This window comes from Oryx dammah, unplaced genomic scaffold (assembly GCF_014754425.2).
Source record: "Oryx dammah isolate SB20612 unplaced genomic scaffold, SCBI_Odam_1.1 HiC_scaffold_9, whole genome shotgun sequence".
Classification (NCBI taxonomy): Eukaryota; Metazoa; Chordata; class Mammalia; order Artiodactyla; family Bovidae; genus Oryx; species Oryx dammah.
Genome location: NW_024070193.1, coordinates 27,712,816 through 27,739,598, shown reverse-complemented (window position 1 = coordinate 27,739,598; position 26,783 = coordinate 27,712,816). Strand labels below are relative to the sequence as shown.

The following is a 26,783-nucleotide window of genomic DNA, read 5'->3' as shown; positions in this document are numbered from 1 at the left end:
TGAATGCAATGAGAAGCCCGGGCACTGCTACCAGAGAGTAGTCCCTGCTTGCTGCACCTAGAGAAAGCCCAAGCCCAGTAATGAAGAGCCAATGCAGCCAAAAATAAAAATAAATAAAATTCAAAAAGAGATGAGCAATTGTTATCTCCGCCTGGAACTGTTTTTGCCAGATCTTTGCTTGGATGGTCTTCTGTTATGGAAGTCTTTGTCGCAAGTGTCAACCCCTCATAGGACCCTTCCCTGGGCAGCCATTGGAAATTAAACCCATCCCCCCCATCCCTTTATTCCTCTAGCCTTACTGTATTTTCTTTGAAGCATTTATTCTGGCCTGAAATTAGCTTGTTTATATGTTTGTTGATTTGTTTACCATTTAACTCTCTCCATAATGATGTCACCTGAGAGCAGGGACCACATCTGTCTTATTGTTACTGTATCTCACAGCCTGACATATACTAGGCATTTGACAAATAGATGAGAAATGATTGAATAATTGGGACACCTTTGGCTTTTTTTAAAACATGATTTGTCTTTTCTTGTGGTGATTTGGTTGGTAAATCTCACCTCAGATCATTTTGCCTTCTTGCTATATTACACAAAAGGCATCATCGGTCATTAGAAATTTATCATGAGTCACTTAAACTTTAGCATCATACCTTAGAAATTTCCTTTTGTTAGTTTTTTAGTCCTGCTGTAACAAAGTGCTACATTGGGTAGCCAAATTTATTATCTCACAGTTCTGAAGGTAGTCATTTGAGATCAAGAAGTTGGTCAAGTTGGTTCCCTCTGAGGGCTCAAAGCAAAATAGCCTGTTCCACGCTTCTCTCTTCTGCTGGAGGTTTGTCCGCAATCTTTGGCATTGCTTGCCTTATAAAATCATCATCCCGTCTCTGTGTTCACCTTCACCTGATGCTTTCTCTTTGTGTCTGTCTCCAAATTTCCCCATTTTATAAGGACGCTGCTGCTGCTGCTGCTGAGTCGCTTCAGTCGTGTCTGACTCTGTGCGACCCCAGAGACAGCAGCCCACCAGGCTCCCCCGTCCCTGGGATTCTCCAGGCAAGAACACTGGAGTGGGTTGCCATTTCCTTCTCCAATGCATGAAAGTGAAAAGTCAAAGTGAAGTCACTCAGTCGTGTCCAACTCTTAGCGACCTCATGGACTGCAGCCCACCAGGCATTGTATTACCTAATCTCTTCATTTTAATTTGATTACTTTTGTAAAGAACTTTCTCCAAGTAAGGTCACATTCCAAGGTACTGGGGGTTAGGACATTAGTGTATGAAACCCCTAACAGTCCTGAGCACCCAGATGGAAAAATATGATAGTGGGTTGAGCCACATAAAATTGCTTTTGTGTTTTTCTCTACCAGGATGAGAAAATTTCAGTTCAGGGAAACTTGGACATATGAAATAAAGGAGGGCTTAAATAAACACACAGACCCATACCAGAACCGTGCTTAGCACACCTGGTTAGCTTAGTGCTCAATCGATCAGTATTTGGTGATTGAATGGCTGTAGAGTTCTTCAAAATGACTCCCACCCTCAGCTCCTCTAAGTCTTTGTCCCTATATTACCGTCTCAGTGAAAACTAGCCTGATTCCTACATTTTAAATCATGACCTCTCGGTGCTCACTTCCCTTTCTGCACTTCATTTCTCTCTGTTGCACACCTCCTACCATACTCTGTACTTCACGTATGTATGGTGTTTATTGCTGTCTCCCCTCCCTGGAAGGTAAGGGCAGAAATTTTTACCGTTGCATTTACTTCTGTTATGTCTGTATACACCAGCACCAGACCCAGAGTATGCCATCAGCTTCACTGACTGACTGACTGAATGAATGCCATCAGGGGCACTCTGGCATCTCTTGGCATATAGTTTCAGGTTTTCCTTGGATCTGCCCTTGACCTTCATAGAATCTCAGCACTGAGCAACTCCTCAGAGATAAGTTTCTGTCTCTGATACTTGAATTCCCTTTTAGACTGGTGACAAGTTGGTAATAATCTTGGCTTACAGAGCCCCCAACTCTGAGAGTAAAAGGACAAAGGATTGAAAAGGTTAAATGATACATAAAGTAATATGGCATGATGGGTGTCTCGTAGAACAAAGGGATAGGGAGCAGAGGCAGGAGGCTTGTAGTGGCACAAGCAGTAGGCTCAGAGGAGGGCAAATATAATCTGATGTACATCTGGGGCAAAATGATGAATAATGATCACTGCAGGGTGAAAGGACCAGAGGATGATAAGGCAAACCAATGACAGTGAACAGCACAGTGATATAGAACAGTGTTCCTCAAACTTTATGCAGATACCAGTCACCTGGGGATCTTGTTAAAATGAAGATGCTGTTTCAGGGTGGGGTCTGAAAGTCTTCATTCTTAACAAGTTCTCAGGGGATGCATCTCCGGGATTGCACTTTGAATATCAAAGAACATGGATTCTGCAACCAGACTTCCAAGGTTCAAGTTACACAGGGACCACTGATTAACTGTGTGATCTTCAGTAAATTATGTAATGTCTCTGTTTTCTGATGTATAAAATGAAGATCAGATGAGGTATTTTCTGTAAAATGAATACTATGTAAGTATTAAGTCACGGATTATGACTGTTACTTGGGGACGGGAGAAGGAAGAGGATTTGGTGTGGGATTCCAGGCAAAGAAGCCTTAGCGGTACTTTCATGATTTTTTAAAATACAGTGTTCAGGTGATCGCTGTGCAGATTTCCCTCCTTTTCCTTGCAAGCAAGTTACAAAAGAAGGTGGATTAATTATGCATGTGCTATGATCAGGGCTATTAAGGAAAACTGCAAGCTGCCTTGGGTCCTCCGATGGAGAAACCATGTAAGGGGGTTGTTTCAGCTGGTAGCTGATCCCTAAATTCCTCTCTGATGCAGGGCTCCACGAGGCGCTCAGCTCTTCAGAAGGAAGAGCTTTCCCTAATACCTGCTGAGTGATGACCACAGCGAGGCGCTAGGGAGAGGCGCGCGGAGTCCGATGCTGGGAGCACCCGGACGGAGCGGGAGTGCAGGCCGGGTAGAGGGCCGACCCACGTGGACCACCAGGCGGGGCGGGGGCGGGGGCAGCCAACCAGCCTGGCCAATCACCGTGACCCGCGGTGGCCCTGCCCTCCCCGTGGGCTTGCTAGCCTGGCTCTGCTGCACTGCTGGCTGCGCGCCGCCCTGGACGGGGCGCACCGAGGCTGTTGCCAGACCGCAGGAGTGGAGTCGCGGCTGCTGCTTCGCAGACGTTTGTTCTCCAGATGCAGTTTCGGACTTGTCTTCGGAGAAACTTGGGAGTTTCCTTTCAGAGCGAGCCTGCGGAGGTGATGGGCCTCTGTGGGGATGTCTGCGGGGAGGCGGCACGGTGAGCTCGGGTGCGGAGGGAAATCGGTGTGTCGCTTTGCACGCGCAGTTTCAGACTTGGCTGCCAGCTTTAGCTGAGTGAGGAAGGTTGAAAGGGCAAGGAGGAGGCGGGAAGATGGGGTTGGGGTGACTTGGGACCCTTTGCTCACGGTCTGTCTCCTGGGCAGCAGCTGCCTCTCGGGCCGATACCGACTTGCCTCCTCCCGCTCATCCTGGCGCTCTGGACTGCGGGAATGACCTCCTGTGCGGAGGCTGCCGTGCACCCCGAAGTTGGAAACCGCGCTAAGAGGCGGGGTGTGTGTGGCACGCTTCCAACTTCAGGGTTTGTGTCTGTCACTCAGAGATCCCGAGGGTGCTCCTTGAATGGCTGAGAGGTCACTTGATGGATTGGTATGTAGAGGCAGAGAGCGAACTGACCGCGAGTCCTTGTTTTGAAAAAGTCTGAGCCGGTATCTTTATAGGAGCCTGAAGGAGAGAGCGGGTTAGCCTACAGCTGATTTCCTGCTTGCCCGGCTCTTGCTGGGAGGACGCTGTGTGATCCTGGGCGCAACTTGCAGCTGTGAGCGCGAAGCTTCCCACGCAAGGGGAGAACTGCAGCGGGTCTAGAAGTACCGTCCCTTCCCACCTTAGGTATCTAGCATTTGTCCACCAAGCCGGCGTGCTTAGATTTCTTCCTGTCTTTTTCGGTTTCGTCCGCTGTTGCTTCCTTTGCTCTGTCAGTTAGCCCCTGGAAGGGAGGGCATCCTTAACCTTAAGCCGTGTTCTCTTTCCTCGGGGACGATGAAGTGGAAAGCCTGATAATCTGCACCTAGGGAGACAGCCCACGCCAGACACGGTGCTACTGGTGCGTTTTTCTGCTGAATCAGCGTCACTTAACGTTTGGGAGCTCCACAGACCCCCGTGAGAACCTTAGCTAAGCTATGAAGCAACTCCTCAGCCAGATGTGCGTACACGAGTTCATGGTTACTCGCTGAAACCTACCCCTGTGCCCATCCCCCACATAGGATTTTAGGACCTCCTTGAGGAAGTGTCTGTATCCGTGTACTCGGTTCCTCTTTAACTTTTCAACCGCTGTCCCTCCGAGACGGGCAAGGTTGATGTGATGTGACAAGTGACCCTGGAGCGTGGGAACAGAGACGTTCAAAGCCGTGGTCTGATTCTTTCTGTAATATCCGTGGTCTGGGGATTCAACAACCTGAAGCCCATACCTGCAGACCCATTTGCCCAAACTGGTCTATGATGATGGTTCAGTTTCCTGGTCAGACTTGCCCTCCTTCCAGGCCACTTGCTGAGGGACAATGAGTTTGTGTGTCTGAGTCTTGTTCAGGCAGGACCCAGGTTTCAAAGCAAACAGAAAAAGGCTAAAATAATTTAAGAACATCCATTTCCTGATATGGATGTTCCTGTGTTTTGCACTCAGTCATTTAAGGACAGATGTGTGACTTGCAGAATTCAACAGCTCACTGTGGGTTTTACAATGAGGAGCATTTCTGCTGTTTGTGGTTGTAAATCAGTGTGTAAGCCCAGCACTGCCTTTGGATTGGAAACACAGATCTTAATAAGGCGGTGTGAGAGCAGTTTTCAGAATCATTAGGACTAATGATGACTTATGTTCTCCCAAACTGACTGTGTGAGTGGACATTGCTCATTTGTGCAAAAAGCTTTCTTTATCTGTGTAGGCATTTCTTGATCAATATTCTCATATCCAAAAAATGGATTTCAAGATTTTCTTCCTCAGTTCTTCTGTCTCATTTTTCAGCTTTGGACGACTTTGTTCTCTTCCCTCTGTACCATCTTAACTCCCCTTTGACACTTTGAAATGTATTATAAGGTTGTAAGTCATGATTTGATGTGGCCAGTTTTCCCTGTTAAAAGATAAGAAAATTGTTCTTACCAGATAAGCAGTGGCTGCCAGTTCACTTATTTTTGAATGGCTAATTTGTGTTTTCTCCTCCCACAAACATGCACCCAAAAACCCTACAAATATCTCAACTTGATTACTGAATAGTTTTTCATTTGAGAGAACTATTCCATATATCTGGTTCTAGAATTTTCTGAGTCACTTAAATTTCAATATTCATTTTTGACTCCTTTTAGAGATGTGTTTTGTTTGATGACCTAGTTCCATTTAGTCACACACAGACACAGAGATTCTTTGTCCCCTTACCTACTTTTCAGTGGCACATAGCCTTTCTCTAATAGCTGCTATTATTATCTGCACAGTTCATTTGTTGGTACACTTAATATAATACTGTTATGTAAATGATGTGTTTGTGTATATGGTATGTATATGGTATTAAAACTGCATTCAATGGAGATTAACCCTTGGGTATGACATCATCACCAGCCAATCCTCTATCTGATTTGAACATGCATTGACAAAAGTCACATTATCATATTCAGCAAGGGTTTCTATATTGCCTGTGATGAATCAGAGAAAGAGGGAAGTCCTTTGGTTCTTCCTAACTCTCAATTAGCTGCCCAGTTGGAGAGTTTTGGGGATTTCTACACTAAGAAGCTTAGCTTAATAATAAAATTCTCAGATTGCAGTTTTATAGATCTCTTTAGAATTTGCATAAGTACATTTTCCTCCTTTTGCTTTCTTCTTTGGAAATTTTTCACCCTGCATTTTGGCTCTGTTTCTTTACTGATGGAGAGACATCATAGTAAATGGACTAACCTTTTGATTTTTTTTTCCTTTGAAATAGGTGGAACATCTAGGTGATGGACTCACTTGTTTGCGTACATGTGTACTTTTCATCAAGTGTTGGGTATGAATCTGCTAGGGTTACCAGTGTACCTACAAATCTCGCAGTCAATCATAAATGACTAGGAGACCAAATAGTGTTCTTCATTCTGTCAAACAGATTCAGGATTGAGGGTAGGGGGACAGGCAATAGAAAAAGATGTCTACGAAGGGGTGAAGGGGTTGGTGAAACAATTTTGTCTACCTTAATAACTTCATAATTATTTGTTTTGAAAACACTATTAGAAAAAGCTCAGATCCTTCCTAGGCAGCCCTTACTTATATAGGCTTGAATGGGTGTGAGGAATTTGGTTTTACAATAATAGCCAACTCATTTTGTGAACTCTGGCAACCCGCTGCTCACAGCGTAAAATTAACTTTGGCTTCCCATGTTTTTAATATCTATTGAAAAAAATAAAAGTAACTCTTCTGTTTTGCAGTAGCCATTTAAGTTAAATCTGCTTTCCTCCATAAAGTCAGTTAAGAGGGTTCTTGGGTTTTGTTTTTAACATAAATTTAACTGTGCAGTGTGGTTTAAGGGGAGAGTCAAAGGCAAGCAGAAGTTTGAATCTGAAAAGTGTCTCAGAGTTCCTTTTTCCAGAAGATCAAAAGTAGGAGATGTTGTGACTTCGATCCACTGTGGGCTTAGACCCCCGAATCCTTACTCCCAGCCCACTGTGAAAATCTGCAGGGAACGGCATTAGTAATGTGCTAGGACCCACATTTCAGCTCTCTGTGGAAGGAGGACCACATCCACTTCTCCCATTATTGAGTCTTAGTTAGAACATTATGTTCGTTGAACCCGACTCAGAGATTTGATAACTATATGCAGAAGTTAGCTTGGGTCACTTCCTGGTAGCTTAGTATTGTAATTAAAAAAGAGACATTTAACTGAGAGGTGATGGTGGAGGAGGAGTGGGTAAGGTGACTCAATTTGGACCTGAGCACAGGGAAAGACAAGGATGATAAAACGATGCTGAGGCATCACTTCAGGTCTAAGAACTCAGGACATTTATTTATTGTGTGATAATCTCTTCCTTTATACTTTGTGCTTTCTAGTTGCTGTGCAGCCAAACCAATAATTTGGAATAATACTCTTTTTTAAGTATGATCATGAATATTGATAATGGCATCTTACCTTTGTTGAACACTTAGTGTGTACCAGGTATAGGGTTAATAAATGCCTTTCTCTGTATGGATTGAACTACTGATTTTCAAAGGTCATTCATGTAAAACCACATTGACTCTTTCTTTGGCATTCCTTTTAATTCAAAAGATGTCAGGATCATACAGTAGCAAGTTATTAGCATGAGCATAAATAATTTTCATTCAGAAATACAGTAGCGTCAGATATTAGGGAATTCTTGTTAATACAATGCCAAATAAAAGGAATATGGTGTATTTAGAAAGAGACTAAAGATGTGGCTCATTTGTTTTAAGAGATTATTCGTATTATTGTTAGTACAGAAGAGTAGCATAATCCCTTTTAGAAAGAGAGGAAGATATGTTTATATTTCTTATAAAGAGAGAACAATGGGATTCTTTTAAAATAAAAGTACGCATTGCAGAAAAAATCTGTTGCCTTTGTTAGTACTGTAAGTTCATTCCAAGCTAGATACCAGTCAAACATTTCTGTGGGATTTCAGTTGTCTTAACTAAAAGTGGAACTGTCAAAATCTAGCATTGCTTTTATTATTAGTTTTTTGATGACCATTAATTATGTCTGCTTGAGTTCTCTTAGGTTTACATCTGTGTTGTGTATCCTTAAGTTTTCTCTGAAAATTTATGGTTTTATTCCTTTATTCAATTTAATATTATGCTGTGCTTTAATGAATCATTAAAATATTGGCATGTCCTTGTTATAACAAAGGCACTTCCTTCTCCATCACCTATGTCAGACTGTAGACATAGCTCCTGAGATAATCAAGGAAGGTTTCCAGCAAGGAAGAAACTGAAATCATCCAGGGCAGTGGTTCTCAACTGGGGGGCAGTTTTGCCCCCTCAGGGCCATTTGGCTATGTCTGGAGTCACCTTTGGTGTTCCACATTGGGGTGGGGTTATGTGGGTCTCTAGTAAGTAGAGGCCACAGGTACTGCTCAACATCCTATAATGCACAACATGGCCTCTACAGCAGAGAACACTCTAGCCCGAAATGTCAAGAGTGCTGAGGTTGAGAAACCCTGCTGAAGTACAATTTTCTGGGCCCAGTGTTTTGAAATGGCTTATCCAGTGTCCCCAGCTCCCTGTTTCTGGCAGGGAACCTAGATCTCTAAATGCAAACCCAGGATTCTTTTAATCACGCTAGGCTTCTGTTTTGTACAGTTCTCTCTCTGTTTCTCTTTAATACATTTATAAAGATAATACATGTTTGGGGTAGAAAATTTACATACTGTAGAAGGGTATAAAATGGAAAGAGAAAGCAACCCAATTTTGCCATTGAAATAGTTCCTTTTCATATTGCAGTAAATGTATTTCCAATTCCCTCCTGCTTTCCTCCACATACAGACATTTAGACCAAATCACTTTAGATAAATGGGGTCATCCCTCATATAAAGTGTGTGCTGGTTTGTTTACTTGGCAAAGGTCTCCTGGAGGGCCCTTGGTGAATCCACTGTTGGGGAAGGAGGCTGACAGCCATGTGGTCGGGCGAAATTTCCCCAACAGTGGAGACCTCCTGCGCACTGTGACCATTTTATACACAGTCGTGTGGAACCCATCTGTGCTTTGCAGCCAGTCTTGGAAGGATGATGAATCAGTGAAAAGAGCTGATTCTGTATGTATGCCATTCTTTTTCACGGCTGTATCTTATTCTATTTAAAAATTCATTTTAAAATGCTTTCCTCTTTGCCAAAGGCAGCAAGTTTCATGATATTAATCTTAGAATAAGTCCTTGAGTTCTACCTTTTTTTTTTTTTTTCTGATGTCTAGTTTGAGATTTAAAGTACCTTGAAAGCCAAAAAATATGTATCCAAAGAGGTGTTTAATTGAGGCCATCTGAAGAAAATATTATTGGGGTGAATTCTCTGAATGTATCAGTGGGGGCAACAAGTCACTGGGGCCCAGTGATCTTGCCGTCTTCGTTACTATTTAAATCATTTGGCAGCTCTTCCAGAAGCAGCCAGATTGTAATGTAAACATCTGTTACCTTTTCTCTGCTTTCAGAACTGATTATGCAACCGGGCTTCACATCAGAGACCCACAGCTTTCTTCATCTGTATTCCTGGATTAATTCCTTCTCTCTCTCTCTCACACGGACACATCCACAGACTCAAATCAAAAGAGCCATAAAATTGGTTACCATGAGCTCAGTCCTCCCAGGATAAAACTCCTATCTTCTTTGTGTTCTGTCCTGCTCTTTGCAGACTGTCGGGTCAGCTCAGGAGTGTAGAGCTCCATTAACCAAGTTGCAGTATGACTGTGAGTCTGTCCCCTGGTACCTCTCATTCTCCACGTGTGCTGAATTCCCGCCACCTCAAGCCCTAGGGGCTGATGCTCAGCTAAGGAAATTTGGGAAACTGACAGGTTAATATTTAAACATCCCCAGTAAGGGCACATAGGGATAAGAGTGATGTGCAGGGGGTGCATAAGGAGACATTTACATGAAGTTGAACATTTGATAGTAAATGTCTCTTTCACTAGTTTCTGCTGGTATTTGCCGTATTTACATTAAGGGATGTTTGAAATATTTTCTTTGTTGACCTTTTAAAAAATGGTAGTAGCAACAATGACTATCATTTGTTGAATAAAGATATTGCTGGCTACTGCACCAAACATTTACAAAAATTGTGTTAAAATACAAATAATAGAAGTTTACCTATTTAATACCATTGAACTGTATGCTTTAAAATGTGTAAGTCCATTCACATTGTTGAGCGGCCATCACCACCATCCATCCTCAGAACTCTGTTCGTCTTGGAAAATGGCAACTCTGTACTCAGTAAACAGCATCTCTGCATTTCCCCTCCCTCCAGCCCCTGGCAGTTACCATTCTGTTTTGTATCTTTACAAATAGAGCTGCTCTAGAATCCTACAGTATTTATCTTTTTGCGACTGGCTCAGTTCACTTAGCATGATGTCTTCAAGGTTCATCTGTGTTGCAGTGTGTGTCAGAATTCCTGACTTTTTAAGTTTGGATACTATTCTCCTATGTGTATACACCATGTTTTGTTTACCCATTCATCCATCCATGGATGCTTGGGTAGTGTCCACCTTTTGGTTATTGCGAATAAAGGTGTTACGCACTTGGGTGTACACATATCTGTTGGAATCATTGCTTTCATTTCTTTCGGGTAAATACTCAAAAGTGGAATGCCTAGGTCATATAGTAATTCTGTTTTAAATTTTTTGAAGACCTGCCATCCTATTTTCCATGGAGAATGTATCCTTTTACTGCACTGAGAATTTTGATGCACTGTCTCATTCAATTCCCATACCCCACCTCCCACCACACACACACCAAGCCCTCCAAGGTAGCCATAGTCATCATCCCCATCCTGTGCATGAAAAAAGTAAGGCATGTTGGCAGGAAGCCACACAGGTAGCTTGTGAAAGAGCCATGATTTGAACCCAGGCAGGACAGTAGAGCCAGTGCTCTCACTAGAGTATCCATTCTTCTAATTGAGGAAAGATTGACTGGACTGCGCCTGCGTAGGGCCCAGGGATGGGGGTTGAGTCACAAACACGCTGATTCCAGAGAGAAGCTGTGAAAGTCCTCACCCTGCCACGTGGAGGAGTTTGATTGAGATGTGGGTCAGAAGCTCATTGAGAAATTGATCTATGATCAGAATAACCAGAGGGCAGTAAATACACACTGTGGTTATTTTGGCTGCGAATAGTGGTGCTGCCTCCAGTCCTCTGGCAGTTAGTAACCATGCAGCCCATGTTTTTTAAAATGCCATGCCAGTTTCATTCCTTGCTGGAGGCGGAGGGTGGTAGTGGGTTGAGACAGTACAAGGAAATGATCAAGAGCAAGGTAAGCCTTAAGCTGGCTCTGAGTGATTACCATATTTTTACTTTACAGAGACAGTGGGCAGAGGACTTGGGCATTTCCCCCCCACACCAAAAACACAGCTTAATGAAGTGACTGCAACAGAAAGCACGTATAGTCACTTTAGAGAATTAACAATTGATCAGGTTTGTGGTGCCCGCATCCTTTATAAGCACCCCATGTTTATTCATTATTGTGATCACACAGTGTAAGCGGCCTGGCTTGATGTGATGAGCCAAAGCAAGATGTGAAGACATTTAAATATACTTGAAATTAAAGTCTGCACAAATAGGTATCTGAAGGGATATTCTAATTTGATTCTAAAGACCTAGAAATAAGCCTCCATCTGGGGGTGGGGGTGGCGGCGGATCCTTCTGGAATCCTAAATCAGATGTGTGTAGTTCAAATATTTCTGAACCATAGCATAAATAGACATGAACTTACAAGCGGTTGACTACATCCATATATGAATTGCACTGCTTTCATTTACTGAGAAGGAAGTGACAAGGGAATATGAATATTGAGTTCTTGCTGATTATAGTTTTTAAATTTTTTGTCCTCTGCAAATCTTAGATTTTTAAAAAGTCTGTTTCATATTATCACTGTTGCTTGGTGATATCCCCCCATTCTGGTATGATTGCAGTTCTTAATATTGTTACTTGGACCAGTGCATAAGAATCACCTGGTACAGTTCAGTTCAGTTCAGTCACTCAGTCGGGTCTGACTCTGTGACCTCATGAACCGCAGCACGCCAGGCCTCCCTGTCCATCACCAACTCCCAGAGTTCACCCAAACTCATGTTCATTGTGTGGGTGATGCCATCCAGCCATCTCATCCTCTGTCATCCCCTTCTCCTCCTGCCCTCAATCCTTCCCAGCATTAGGGCCTTTTCCAGTGAGTCAGCTCTTTGCATCAGGTGGCCAAAGAATCACCTGGAGGATTTTGTTAAAATACAGATTCCCATGTCTCACCTCCAGGGTTGCTGGTTCAGGGAGTCTGGGCTGGAGCCTGAGAATGTTCACTTCTGACAAGTCCCCATAGAGCCCCTCAGACCATACTTGACTTAATACTTCTTTTTACAGCTCATCTTTTGATTTAAACTTTTTAAAATGAAAATTTTTAGAAGAAGGACTATGTTATTAGGTGGTAGGTTTTAAGTTTTGTAATACACTGATATTCATCTAAATAGAATGATTCTGGAGATGAATTTAAATTCCTGGGCCCAAAATACAAATTAAATGTTGGTTAGATAGGTGTTATGGGTGAAAAACTGATGTTGATTATGTCCGTAAGTTTCCTTTAGAGCATAAGATGCATTTTCTGTGGCTGAGAACTTTTCTTAAAATTAATTTATTTTAATTGAAGGATAGTTACTTTACAATATTGTGGTGGTTTTTGCCATGCATCGACATGAATCAGCCACGAGTGCAAGTGTACCCCCATCCTAAACCCCTAAACCACCCTCCCACAAGAATCCATTGTTTAAATGGATGTTGAGGAAATTTTGTGTGGAGCACGTATCATGCATATTGCCTCTTTCTGTCATTGGACTGGTGTCTGTATTGACTAGGGAAAATGTGGCTTCTAAGTCCATATACTTTTGAGTCTGATTTAAATTGTAATCCTGTCGGCAGGCGACATACATGAATCTCGTCTCTGTATAGTTAAGACTCAGCAGATGTTAAAAGCTGATGTGGATTTAAGATTTCATCCATTCTGGGGATAACTGAAGGTTCAGTCAGGACCAGAAGACAGAGATGTAGATGGAGTTATGGTACTTGAGGGGATATGGAAAGTTTTTGCACAGATGCCTGGCTTCTTGTGTTCTCCTACCACTTGGAGGAATAAATTATCTCCTGTGTTTGCTGAAGTGAAAAGCTTTTGGTGGATTTGACTTTTGTCTTGCACTGTTAAAAAAAAAATGTGAAGTTTGCAACCTGAAGTCTCTTCTGAATAAAAGGCAAATGAGAGGAGGTTGATTTTTAATAAATGTTTTTTTTTAATTGGGGTTTTATGAGTTTTTTTCAGAGCTAGCTCAACTTATAGAAACATGTCGCTTTTGGCAGGAAGGGAAGAACTGGCAACCACCAAGAAGAGGGGATGGGCTGGATCAGGGCATTTAATCTCCTTTGTCTCCAGAGCTGTGTTTTAATTGCGTAGTTGGTTTGTGGTGATACCTTGCTGGAGGCTGTGGCACACTGCATGTGACTGGGTTTGTACTAACGTTTTCTTGGGACCCATCAGTCACTGTTGTCCCTTCGACTGGTTTTTACTTTAGTCTTCTCTGCCCAACTGTCAAGATGCTATGGCTCTCCTCCCTGGCTGCCTGCCACTGTGCCCTTTGTCCCCTCCAGCACTCAACTCTAGACAGTTAGCAGATGAGGCTTCCAAGTTGAAAGGCAGCTGAGGGCATGACAGAAGGTAGTTTACATGGAAGACTAAATGGCAGAAGCATCCAAACAACAAAATTACCTAATTATTTTTTTTTTAAAGAACAAATATCCACTTAGGGAAGAAACACGGCATTTGGTTTACTGTAGAGCCTGGGAAATGTAGACTGTATTCTCTGCTGGCTGAGAATGGCTGGTCAGTGTTCTTACAACTGCTAGCATTGAATCTCATAGACAAGGGTGACATCAGTTGTAATACAGGATCATAGTGACCTTGTGGGAGTCCTGCTGGTTAACTCATGAGTTCTAAAACAGTAAAAGCAAAATCAGAAGAAAATGAAAGGTATAGTTCAGTTCAGTCGCTCAGTCATGTCCAACTCTTTGTGACTTCATGGACTGCAGCACTCCAGGCTTCCCTGTCCATCACCAACTCCTGGAGCTTGCTCAGACTCATGTCCATTGAGTTGGTAATGGCATCCAACCATCTCATCCTCTCATCCCCTTCTCCTCCCGCCTTCAATCTTTCCCAGCATCAGGGTCTTTTCAAATGAGTCAGTTCTTCACATCAGGTGGCCAAAGTATTGAAGTTTCAGCTTTAGCATCAGTCCTTCCAATGAACACTCAGGACTGATTTCCTTTAGGATGGATTGGTTGGATCTCCTTGCAGTCCAAGGGACTCTCGAGTTTTGTCCGACACCACAGTTCAGAAGCATCAATTCTTTGGTGCTCAGCTTTTTTATACTGCAACTCTCACATCCATACATGACTACTGGAAAAACCATAGTTTTGACTAGCCAGATCTTTGTTGGCAAAGTAATGGCTCTGCTTTTTAATATGCTGTCTAGTTTGGTCATAGCATTTCTTCCAAGCAGCAAGCGTCTTTGAATTTCATGGCTGCAGTCACCATCTGCAGTGATTTTGAAGCCCAAGAAAATAAAGTCTGTCACTGTTTTCATTGTTTCTTCATCTATTTGCCATGGAGTGATGGGACCAGATGCCATGATCTTAGTTTTCTGAATGTTGAGCCAGCTTTTTCACTTTCTTTCCTCTTTCACTTTGATCAAGAGGCTTTTTAGTTCTTTTTCGCTTTCTGCCATAAGGGTGGTGTCATCTGCATTTCTGAGGTTATTGATATTTCTCCCAGCAATCTTGATTCCAGCTTGTGCTTCTCCAGCCTGGCATTTCGCATGATGTACTCTGCATATAAGTTAAATAAGCAGGGTGGCAATATACAGCCTTGACGTACTTCTTTCCCAATTTGGATGAAAGGTACAGATCACGTTCAGTTATCTCTCTACCCACTTCTGTTCTTCACTCCCCATATTTTATAGAGTTTGGCTTATATTTTTCTGCACATATTTATAATATTTAGTATGCTTTATCCAAATGTGAAGAGAAAGAATGTACTGATCTCATCTCAGAAGACTGTCTGTAACCATTTTAAGTTGATTTGTCAATGCTCAGTGATCAACAGAAGTAGGAGGCCTATCTGGCATTTAATTTGATTTAAAGTTTAAAATGCAGAAACATCAAAATATAGTAATTTGCTGTATTTATGTTATTTACATTGTGTGTGTTTTTAAAAATATCATATGTGTGTGATGTTTTATTTTTTATTTTGCTTAAATAGTAACATATAATAATTTGTGTTATTCACTTACTGTTGTCTTCCAGGTCTACCTATGTTGATATATTAATAGTGCTTGTCCATTTCTTAATTGCTTCTTAAAATTTTATTTTTGGCTGTTCTAGGTCTTCATTCCTATACTCTAGCTGCAGAGAGTGGCTGGAGGGTTGTAGTGCACAGGCTTCTCATTGCAGTGGCTTCTCTTGTGGAGCACAGGCTCTAGGGGCTCAGTTGTGGCTCATGGGCTTAGCTGTCCCATGGTATGTGGGATCTTCCTGGAACAGGGATCCAATTGGCATTCCTTGGCATTGCAAGGTAGATTCTTAATCCCTGGACTACCAGGGAAGCCACTTGTCCATTTATTTAACTGCCATTAATGTTCACTTATGAATCTACTACATTTTAATTAGCCATTCTCGTACAGACAGGCATTCATATTTCCCCATTTTTTTCTATTACAGTGAGTATTATGAGAATATTGTTGAGCAAATTTGTACCTGACACTGAGACCCAGTGTTTACTGTTGAAAGCCCTCTCATAATTACACATCTCTTTGTAGCCTTGTGTATGTGTTTTTCTGGAGTGGACGTGGAATTGCTGGATCAGAGGATATGTTTTAGAGTTTCAAGTTGCTTAAGAATGCATCTGGAAAATGTGGGGATGCAGAACACCCTATTCATTATTTTGTTCTTTTGGAATCAAGATGTACAAACTCCAGAAGAAGTCAGGCCCTGGACTTTCTTGATGAACAGTCTTTTAATTTCCAATAGAACTTTCTGTGATGAGGAGTGTTCTAAAATCCATGCTGTCAGCTCTCGTAGCCACTAAGTGACCCCTGAGCACTTGAAATGTAGCTATTGTGACCAAGAATCTGAATTTTAAATTTTACTTCATTTGAATTAATTTAACTTTAAGTTGAAATAGCACATCTGTTTAGAGACTCACATTTTAGACAGTTATAAGTGGGAGGTACTCACCATCCAGGGAGTACAGTTACTGTTTTACTTTTCAGTGCCAGAATGTTTTAGAACCTCATGCAGAGGTGGAAATGTAGTCTGTTTTGTTCAGTAAGAGGTTTAAGATGTGTTAACTGAAAATAAAGAGATAAATAATCTAATGAAAGCAAGATGCTGCTGTTAAGATTTATTGGGCACTTTTCCCCCTCATTGAGAGACTGTTGTCTGCTCTACGTGGTTGGGCTGCCTGGTGGGAGCTGTGCAGTTCTACTGGGGCAGTTCTTTGTAAAGTGAATTGATGGCTATGTAAATACAGCCATTAACCTTAAGCACCTCGGACAGCTCCTTGGGCGCTGTCGCTCTCTTGCCCTTGAAAATGTCAGTTGATGGATGTCAAGATATAAAAAAATTTTTTTTTTCCTTTTCCTTTAACTGGTTGAAGCAGTGGTCCTTGCATGTCACAGCTAAAGGAACCAGTGAAATTGAGGGCCTACTAGATGTAATACTGTAACAGGGGCTGGGAACTCTTGTCTTGCAGAGGATTATTTTAAAGGTTTACTCCCAATATGAGAGGTAGGACTGTGTATTTGTATGTACATCTTATTTTTAAAAATACACAAACCAATGTTAAAGGAAATTTATGGAAGACCTTGTTTTAAAGCAAATGATGTTTTATACTTCTGGAATTTTTATGTCTTTTAAAATTAGGCATACTTTGCCATCAAAACAATACTTTCTTTTCCTTCTTTTAGAAGATAGTTTTTGAAGTAGATTGAGTGGGGGCGATGGAGACAGACAGATTAGAGATAAGATTCCCATGTTGAAAATGCGTTTGTTTGCAGGAAAAGCCAAAGTTGTATTAGAGGTAGTGGCGAAACATGATGATTGTCAATGTCTTGATTTTCTGTCTGATCTCATCTGAGCCCTCGCCCCCTTGCTTGCTTTCTGGTAATGACACTGGCCATCCATCTTTCTGCGAGAATGCACTAAACTTATTACTCCTTCAGTGGCTCTGTACTTGCCTTGGAACGTGCACCCTCTATTAGTTTTCCTCTTCTTTCCTGATTGGCTGCTTCTCATCCTTTAAGTCTCACATGTTCCCTTGAGTACTTATGTCTTTTACCTACTTGACCCAACAGTGATCTGCCCTGTATAAAGCAGTGGTTGGAGTTTCCAGATGTTATTATGTGGAAATCCTTGAAAAGCTGCAGCTCAGGGTGTCAAGATGCATTGTCGTTATTCTCGAAGTTCTGCCAGAGGCCACGTTCCTTCTGCCAAGTTGTAGTGATCTTCCATAAGGCTGAGCATTGGAGTGAAAACTCAGAGGTATTGAATTCAGAGTTTAGGTTTCTGCCATCTCATTCCATGTTACATAAATGCCATTGTTTCTCTGAACTCTTAAGTCTTTTCCACATTGATACACAGGGGTGTGTCAGCAGTAGAGGACTTTAATTCTACTCTTGGGTTCAATGAGATATATATACATATGGTTTTATCTATAAATATCACCGGAGGCAAAAACCTAAAAGTTTAAACCATAAAATACTTTGGTCTCATGATAAGTGCAATTGAGGTACTATTTATGCCTGAAATCTTTTATTATGTTCACAGGATAAGAAAGTATGTGATACTGACCAGTCTGAGAAGAAATGTCAAACTGAGAAGAAATACATATAATGGTGAATGTTGCCTTCTAGGGTGCTGAAATGCAGTCTTGCGGGAGGTTCCCTGAAGTGGTGAAAGACAGCATGTTGGAGAATTTTCATTTCTTTCATTTATTTGATTCTTAATGGTCATCCATGCAAAGTGCACATATATAATACAGGCTTACGGAAGAGGTGCTACTTGCCTATATCTTTCCACCTCCCTTCATAATGGAACCCTGATTTCTAGCCAGGCACCTGCTATGTGGAATCAAGACCAGATTTTAACAGCCTCTCTCATGGTGTGAAATAAATGTAGAAACACTGGGTGGTGTTTCTGAGGTGTCTTCCTAAAATCGAGATGGGAACCTTTTTTGGATATCTTAAATCCTTGAAGGTGAAGTAATGGTTGATACTGCAGCAGCCATCTTGGACTGTGAGGTGACCTTGAGAATGAAAGGCAGATGGCTGAAGGGAAAAATGGAAGTAGCCTGAGACCCTGCTATGTGGAACTGAGCTACCTGCCCTGGCCTGCTTACCATTTGACTAAGTTTTTGTAAAGGAGCAAGCCTGTATTTTTTTATGTCATTGTTACATGCAGTGAGATGAAATGATACAAGTGTAATGCAGTGACAAGTAAGGTTAGAACTTCCCTGAATGAGTTCATAAAGTGGTAGAAGAGTTCATAGTCTGTCAGTCCAGAATATGGGCTTCCCTGGTGCCTCTGTGGTAAAGAATCCACCTGTCAGTGCAGAGATGCAGGTTCACTCCCAGATCCAGGAAGATCCCCTGGAGGAGGAATGGCAACCCATTCCACTAGTCCTGCTTGGAGAACCCCACGGACAGAGGAGCCTGGTGGGCTATAGTCCACAGGGGCACAAAGAATCCGACATGACTTAGCAACTGAACAACAACAGCAAATCCAGAACACCCTTGCAAGTTATGTGTAGACCTAGCTTTGGTTCTCAAAAACCCATTGAATGGAAGCCTACACTGTACAACAGATTTGGAATCAAAGGAATGAATACCACACAGGTTGATCCTGAAAACCATTTCTAGGAGAGTCACTCAGAGATACTTTACGGTTTGGGGACAAGAAGTGAAGAAAACAGCCAAGGCTTTTAAAGGCCATCAGAGACGTCTCCAAATTGCCCATATTGAAGTTAGTTACAACTCATTCTCAAATAAATTGAAGCCTTACCCTTTTGATGCATTTTGACAGGAAATGTGTATTTACTGCCTGAAATGAGTCTAGTTGCCAAGCCACAGTATTTCATAAATGATTAACGTTAGACAGAGGCAGTAGAAACCTCATGCCTTTTCATAAATAGCATTCCGCAAGAAAGAATTTTTCACAATCGCAAGATATTTACCCTGTTTCCAAAAGGACAAATTCACCCTGGTAGATTTTTAACTTGTCTGTCATAAAATAGTTCTTGCTTTCACACATGGAGAGATAGTCACTTAAAATCTAAGGAGATGAGCAGATACATTCAGTGTATCTTGATCAATTCGATATTTATTGAGTGAGGATGGGACTTTATAAGTTTCTTCCTTTCTTCATGCATTTGTCACATGCTTATTTTGCATAAGGTAGTGGGTGTGATTCTTGATTTTAATATGGATTTCATATTCAGTGAGCTTTCAGTGTAGTAAGGGAGATTGAACTGCAGTGGAGCTAGCAGGAAGGATATTCCATGTGGAAGAAATAGGTCTTTTGAAAGTTCAGAGGTGGGAAAATTCATGTTCCACGACCCTTTCACAGTTACTCTTTCTTGTCAGCCAATTAGCACCTCAGTTATTTTCTATTGGTGCTTTCCCAACAACACCCTTAAATGTTTATACTTTGAAGATACACTAGTGGCTTGAAAACAAAAAAGGACTCGAGTTGGTTGTTTTTTAAGCAAGAATTAACCTGAGGGCAGAGTAAACATTCTGGAAAAAAAATGGCCACTTACACAAGAAACTAACTTCTAATATTAGCTCCTGATATGTTGAGATTGCATTGTCTTTTGTGGCTAGGATCTTCTGATACTTGTTGTCATTGGATCAGACCTTAGAGTTCAGACACGCACTGTGGGCTTTTTAAAGTCAGGATTTGGTGCCAAGAATCTTATCATATTGGGTGTTCGAGGACAGCGTCTGAGTGAGTAGAGATTAGAAAAGTAGGTAACTTTATGGGCAACATCAGTGGCAAAGATGGAAATTAGCTGCTAGGGCCAGGATCCACCAACTTTTTCTGTACACGGCCATATAGTAAATATTTTAGGCTTTGTGGGTCACGTGGTCTGTGTTACAACTTTTCAACTCTGCTGTTGCAGCAGGAACAGAGCCAGAAACATTATGTAAATGAGTGAGCAAAGCTATGTTCCAATAACATCCTATTTGTGAACATTGAAATTTGAATTTCATATGATTTTCACATGTCAAGAAATACTATCCTTTAGATTTCCCTCAGCCATTTAAAAATGTAAAAAACCATTCTTAGTTTTGGGGTTTTAAAAAACAGGCAGTGGGCTAGATTTGGTCCCTGGGTGTAATTTCTTTGTTTTTTTCATTCTGGGCTACAATAAAGTTTCTTTTGACTTTCCTCTTTAGCTAAGGTGTGTGCTGCTCATACTTCAGTGATTTCCAAATTTTAGTCTTTTGCACACTGCCTTTGAGCGGTTTGTTTTGTTTTACCATATTTTCCCATATTTTTATTGAAACAGACGTGTCCATTCTCATCTAAACAATTATATTAATGAAATACAGTCTAACTGCATCCATGTTTGAATATTAATTACTAAAATGGAACATACTATCGCATCACATACCATACGGACTCAGTACTTTTTAATTTTTAAAAATTGAGGTGTTGCTTCTAATAAAGGACCCAAAGCTTAACCATTAGAACTTAGTGAATTTGCACAGATGTACTTCTGGGTGGCACTCCACAGGCCTGCAAGCCTTGTAGTTGCCCAGCCCCTGAGGAAAGAGCCTGGGGACAGTGACAGAGACATCAGTAGCTTATTGGACAGGGGATCTTTAGCAAAAGGTCCTGGAGTGACACTCCATCATTGACAGCAGATGGCAGGCAGGGCATGGCAGCAGTCTACTGAAGAGAGGAGGGGGCTACCATTTATAGAGGAAATTGACTTCAGGTTAGCTCACTAGTTACCAGGGAAACCAGCAGCTGGGGCAGGGACAAGCCTGCAGGCAGTTACTGATTAAGCCCTATAATTCAGAGGGTTGGATTGTCATGTGAATGAAACAAGGCCTGGTTGAGCAGGGAATGTACAGAGAGCAAGACAGCAGCCATCTTGAATGGCCGAACCATATACATACACCCTCACGAAACCACTATTCAGAAAGACTGCAAAATTCCAGCTCTCAGGTGGGTCCCTTGTATCGCTTTCTACTCATACCCAGCTCGTCTTAGGTGACCTCTACTCCACCTCTGCCAGCAGAGCTTAGTTTTCTCTCTTTTATAGCTTTGTGTGAACGGAAACGTACAGCCTGTGTTCCTTCCTGTCTGAATTGTTTGGTGCGCTTCATGTCTGCTGTTGCATGTAGCGGTAGTTCTTTATTGCTGTGTAGTGTTTCATGTATGAACAAATCACTCTACTCATCCATTCTAGTGTTGAACATACAGGCTTCTTCTAGCCTATGCTTTAGGCTGCTGTGAACTCTCATCATATTTTTGGTTGACATACACACTTCTTTCTGTTGCATATACTCATGTTTTTCAGACTGGTTGGTTGAACCAGGGCTATTCCTTGGCAGAATTGTTATAAAAGTAAAACACAGTTAACACTTAAATAACAGAAATTTTCTTTAATCTGTACCAAGTTTTTAAGTAGAGTTAATATATAATATTGCATTAGATTTAGTTGTCTGACATAATGAATGGGTATTTGTATATATTGTAAACTGATCCCCACAATTCTCCTTGCTGTCCATGTATCCCTCACTACACAGGTACAGATACTTTCTTTTGATAAGATCTTTGAAGTTTGAATCTCTCAGCATTTCCAAAAATGCAACACAGTATAATTAACTCTAGTCACTGTGTCGGACATCACAATCCCATGACTGACTTATTTTGGATGAGCTGAGCTTTTCAGGCTTCACAGATGGCTGTATTGGTAAATAATCTACCTGCCAATGCAAGAGACTTGGGTTTGATCCCTTGGTTGAAAAGATCTCCTGGAGAAGGAAATGGCAACTCATTTCAGTATTCTTGCCTGGAGAATTCCATGGACAGAGGGGCCTGGTAGTCCATGGGGTCACAAAGAGTTGGACATGACTTAGTCACTGAGCACACACAATGCTTAAATAGCACTTAGGCTGTGTGAAATGCTATTCTGAATCCATTGAATTTATCAGCCCTTCTTGCTGGGGTGAGTAGGGTTGTCTGCGTTTTACAGGAAGCTATGGAACAGAGCGATGAAGCATTGGCCAGGGTCACCAGCTGGTAACTTAGAGAGCTTGAATTTATTTCTGTCTCTCTTGGTTTTCCCATCTCAGTCTGTCTCTCATTGAGAAAATCTTTCACGCATTGATCAGATTAATTACACTGATTTTTTTCCCCAAATGTAGGAACTACCATGTGTAGGGCCCTGTGCCAGAGACAGGGTATGTGAGGAACAGCATTGCAAGTTGATCTCCAGCAGCTCACGATTTGAGCTGGAATTTGAACCCAGGTGTGGCTCCAAGGGCTCTGCCTGTAATTATTCTGCTGAGTAAAACAAGCTTCGTTTTGGTCAGTTCTTCCCTGTCCCTTCCAGCACCACTCTCCCTCTCTTCCTGGGCTCTTTGCTGCCCCCACTGGCCGTGCTGTGTCCTGCAGGCCCCTGGCTCCCTTCCTGGTTGGCCAGCTTTGTTTTGCAAACGCACCTAGCCGCCACATGCGACAGGGGCAGAACTGGACAGTCTTTAGAAAACTGGGCTCTGGTGTCACTTGCCTGGATTTAAACCTTGGCTTCAGTTGTATTTATCTGTGCAACCCTTTCAGGTGTCCTTGTCCATCAAATGGAGAAAAAATCACCTGAGCAGTATGTGGGAAGTGTGTATACAGTTCACAGCACGGTGTTTGACACATGGGAAGTTTTCATTAGATAGAATCAGCTATTGTGTTTATTGCTGTTTATTTTGGTTGTTGTTATTCAACATGTGTGTCATTAGGGCTGTTTCAGTGAATGACTGGGCAGCTGAAAGCCTTCCCATATTAATTCCTCTAGGACAGACAATTCCTTAATAACCCCAAGAGTTGATCTGTAGTAGGATAACCTGGCTGGGGAGATATTTGGGGGCAGGGTTCCCTCCCCCACTGCCTTCGATCACACCTTTGCCAGCAGCCAGCCAGCCTGCGTTAAGAACCTGGGTAAATACCGCGAACCTTCAAAGTGAGCTCCACAAGTGGTTTAACATCCACACAGAGGAAAAATACCTGAGTACTGTTTTCTTTTGATTTTGTTAATCTCAAGCGGTTTTCTGAAGCCCAGAGAGGGTTTCCATAGGGCTTTCTGATTTTCAGGGTTTTAACAGAAGAACAGGTGAGTTTGAGCTCTTGGGGCTTAAAGAGACAGCCAGGAATCCCACAGCACTTGAATGGGAGCCAGCAGCACCTTGGCCCTCCTGTTTTCAGCTCAGCCTGTTATTTATTCTCTCTGAATGCAGCGGCACACACACAGATGAGGAAGGTTGATTAACGGCATCCTGCTTGCTCGCTCATCTGGTCCCAAACACTTTGAAAATGCAGTGGGAAGACGGTGGGGGAAACTAGGGGTGTTCACTGTGCAGAAAAAAAGAAACCCAGTATAGTGTTGGATGTCCCATTTTGCACTGATGGTGCTGTTTTGCATTTAATTAGTGGCCAGTCCTTAAGTCAGGCATGTAACATTTTGGTTGTGTCACTGAGCTGCTATGATCTTTTAATCACAGGCCCCCTGCTCCACTTCTTTTGATGTACTATTCTGCAGGCAAATAAAAGACCCAGATTTAATTCCACAGGACTGGTAAAAGTAGAAGGGGGGTTTGGGTTTGTTGGTCTTTCCTGATGTTTCATGATTAAAGGGGCCCTGGCAGGTGAAGAGAAAGAAATTGGCTTGTGTAACTCTTTAGGAGAGGGGTTCTCTTTAATGTCTTAGGAAGTGGAAAACAGACGATGGGAAAATAATAGAATGGGATAATGGAATAAAGGTGCAGGAAATATTCTGTGAGCCTGGACCAAAAGAATGAAGGAGAAGGATCAGTGATTCACCCGAACGTAGCGGATGAAACATTGATCCAGGGGAGCTTACGGGAGGGGACTGAGGCCTCCAAGGTGAGGTGCAGAGAATTGAAATGACTTCATGGTGCTTGGGCTGATGAGTTGGGTGCTAGAGCCTTCTGTGTGGGTAAGAAACATATTACTACTAATAAGGGTTTTGAGCCAAGGTAGCCCTATCTGCTGACACACACATCCCAACATACAGACACCCTCTCCAAGAAGGTTTGCGGCATTTTATTTTTCTGTTTCAGCTTATTAGACATATTGTATATACATCAAGCCATCTTCCTTCCCTGTCCCCCACTTGCTACCCTTCCCCCCAAGATTACAGGTATTTTTGGGTCTTGCCTCGTTATTGGTCCTCTGGTTTATTTACAAATCATGCAGTGGGTGGTGGTGTCCAGCATATAGAATACTTTCAAACATTTGTGGAGCAGATGATTCGTTTGGGGGATTCTCCTCTGTTAGAGACGTCCTCCATATAAGGGGACCCTCTTCCGAGGGTCTGGCTTCCAGTTGCTGTTTGGTGTATGTGTGTGTCTGCACAACCTGTGTGACCTCTCTCACAGATTGTTTCTGCCACTGTAAAACAGAGTTGATCATTGACCTCTCTCACAGATTGTTTCTCCCACTGTAAAACAGAGTTGATCATTTCCATCACCTAGGGTGAAAGTGAGGTACCCATGACCTCACATGGGGACCTCATCCAGCACTGTGTCCCACACATGATGCCTCCCCTTTCCTTTTTACTGTCTCAGTCCAAAATCCACAGGGAATGTTCTTCTAAAAAAAAAAAAAAAGGAACATTTAGTTCTAATGGACAGCAAGCTCTTAGTTGTTGATGTTTTGTCTTTATTTTATGAGAAGATGATAGAGGTGTAGGTAAAAGCAGCAAGAAATGTCCAAACACAGGCTTCTATAGGAAAAAAGCAAAAGGATTGTAGAGGATTAATCTTTGCAGTTCATTGTATCGATTGGCTTGGCATAATTGCTCATCTCTCGAACATCATCTGCCTCTTCGCTCTCGGCAGCAAGCAGCTAGGAATGTGAACAGTGCCCTTACTGGGTTTTGAGGTTACCGTTATTGAATTGTAAATTGTGTAGGAGAGAGAGATATGGAGTTTGACCCTCTTTTTGGGAATGAGAGATTAAACTGAGCCAATATTGCAGGCCAAATCTGTCATTGAATCTTTTTTGCATGCTTAGTAATTTAATGGGAGGTAAGAGGATGTTCACCAAACAATTAAGTACCAAGCATTAAGTTACCCTTTTAATAATGTTTTATTAGGACAAATCTATGAGGTTTGGACAATGAAATCTGATTGCACATGGGATTTGGTGCTTAATTAAGTGTATAAAACAAAAATCATAGATAGTCAGAATTGCTCTCTGAAAAATCCCACAGGATATATTTGTGACAAGAGGAGTATCTCCATGGGGAAGTCTGGGCATTCAAATTTATTGAATAAATGAATGTTGAGTGAATTCTGCTTGAAACTATCAAAGTTCTATAGATGGGTAATGGGTTGAGAGGTCTTAAGTATTTCTCTGGCTTAAAGGGTTGCCTTGCTTCTCTTTTAATCTTAAGCCTCTTTAACCTAAATCTCTCCTACTAGATTTGTTGTTGTGAGGTTTAAACAGTATCGTGGAGGCAAATCTGACCTTGGTTACATTCGAAAGTGAGTTTGTATATTACATGTGTCTGTAATGACTCCATTGTGCTTGTAGGGCCTCCTTTTTATAGAGGACAAGCTGGTGTGTGCTGAGTGACCTGCCAAGGTCACTGTTACAGACATTAGGGTTGTCCCACAGGATCGCCACCTCCTAGTGTTCACACCTTTCTATAGTGGCCTCCTCTTGAGACTGGTCAGGGCTTGACTTGATTCTAACCAGTGGAATCCAGCAGAGGTGATGGGGTGTCACCCTTTGTGATTACGTTACATTATGTAAACTGTTTGCTAGCAGGCTTACTCTACACACTCTCTTTGATGGCTTGGATTTAGAAATGGAATGTTGGGGAGGCAGTGTGGCAGAGAAATACACATGACTTTAAGGAGCTGAAGGCGCTCAGGCTGAGAGCCGGCAGACAGTCCCGAGGCTGTCAGTCCTGTAACCACAAGGACGGAAGAATGAATGCTGCCAACAGCCATGCGAGTGGGAAGAAGGTTCTTCCCCTGGTTGACATCTTGATTAAGCTTCATGAGACTCTAAGCAAAGCACCCAGCTAACCTGTGCCCAGACTCATGGCTTGAAGAAACTATGAGATAAAAAGTGTGTGCTGTTTGAAGTCACTAAGAAAACTCACATGTAGAAATCTGTTATACAGCCATAGGTATCTGATGAGTCCCACAAATAGCGAGTGTCAGGACTTAACGCAGTGCCATCTGATGGTAGACGTGAGGCTCGTAGCAGATCTGGAAGAACTTCATATGGTCCAGCTGCCTTTTGGTGGACGTCTAGCTCTTGCATGTTATCCCTGGAGGTGGTCAGCTAGCTCCTGTGGGACTCCTCCTGAATTCGGGAATTAATTGTCTTTTGAGGCATTTGTATTTCATTTGGATTGCTTTCTATTTTGATTGATTGATTGATTTACTTAAATGAAGTATTTCCGGAGAGCTTCCTTGGTGCCAGGCAGGGTGCTAGGCACTGGAGGTGAGTTCAGTGGCCACAGGTACTGACGTTGTCATCATTATTAAACACTTACTTCTATACAGCCATGAATTTTATCTTACTCTGATTTCTCTGTGTCCTAGTTTTGTCCAGTGGACTCCAAAGAATATCTCTAATCCTTTTTCCATGAGACTGCACTTCAGAGATTAAACACAGT

At 42.1% G+C, this 26,783-nt stretch overlaps 1 protein-coding gene across 2 annotated transcripts in view; it reads left to right on the top strand.

Moving 5' to 3' along the window:
- Positions 1 to 3,099: 3,099 nt before the first annotated feature.
- TAFA4 (TAFA chemokine like family member 4) overlaps positions 3,100 to 26,783 on the top strand; it is a 179,521-nt gene continuing 155,837 nt past the window's right edge. The window contains exon 1 of one of the 2 annotated variants that reach the window (XM_040247221.1): positions 3,100 to 3,355. The gene's annotated coding sequence lies outside the window, so the exon portion shown is untranslated. The remainder of the gene's footprint in view (positions 3,356 to 26,783) is intronic. The other variant, XM_040247220.1, reaches the window with a different exon arrangement.